Source organism: Hydra vulgaris, chromosome 08 (assembly GCF_038396675.1).
Source record: "Hydra vulgaris chromosome 08, alternate assembly HydraT2T_AEP".
NCBI lineage: Eukaryota > Metazoa > Cnidaria > Hydrozoa > Anthoathecata > Hydridae > Hydra > Hydra vulgaris.
In genome coordinates this window covers 10,220,001-10,220,850 of record NC_088927.1, presented here as the reverse complement: position 1 = coordinate 10,220,850, position 850 = coordinate 10,220,001, and positions in this window count along the sequence as shown.

The following is an 850-nucleotide window of genomic DNA, read 5'->3' as shown; positions in this document are numbered from 1 at the left end:
GGGGCTTGGCGATAAGACAAATTGTGTCTTCTTCATGCCCCGTCCATTTGTATATTGGAAATAGTGGTTGTATTTACATTTTCACACGGCAAAAAATGGAGAAAAAAAAAAACATTAAAAAAATACAACTGATGCTATATATTGGTTCTCCATAATCAAAAATAAAAACAACTGTACATTTATTGAATTTGACATTAATGATTTTTACCCCTCAATAACTCCAAATATTTTATATAAGAAAATTGAATTTTCAAAAGGCCACACTGTCACATTTAACCTCTTTGAAAATTCTTATAAACCTTTCAAATAAACCAAACGATGAATTATTGTATATTAATATTAACTCTAATCATCCACCTCAAGTTCTAAAAAAAGTCCCGATTTCAATTAATAACAATGTAAACCAAAACTCCTCTAATGAAAATGTATTCAATTCCGTAAAACGAATATTTGAAGATGCCCTAAAAAAAGTGGTTGTGAAAATTTTGAACTAAAACTTGACCCTGAAGAAAAGAAAACTAAAAAACGAAATAGAACTAGATATGTAAGTTGGTTCAACCCTCCATATAGCAAAAAAGTTTCCATTATAATTGAAAAAGTGTTTTTAAAATTGGTTAATAAGCATTTCCCGCTCATTAAGAAATTACATAAACTTTTTAATCGAAATACAATTAAAGTTAGCTACACTTGCACAAAAAATATGGAAAGAATTATAAAAGGTCACAAAAATGCTGTGTAAAACAAAAAAGAAATCCTAAATGAAAAAACAATAGAAAATTATAATTGTAAACAAAAAAACAATTGTCCAATGAGTGGATAGTGTTTATTAAAAAATGAGGTATATAAATGT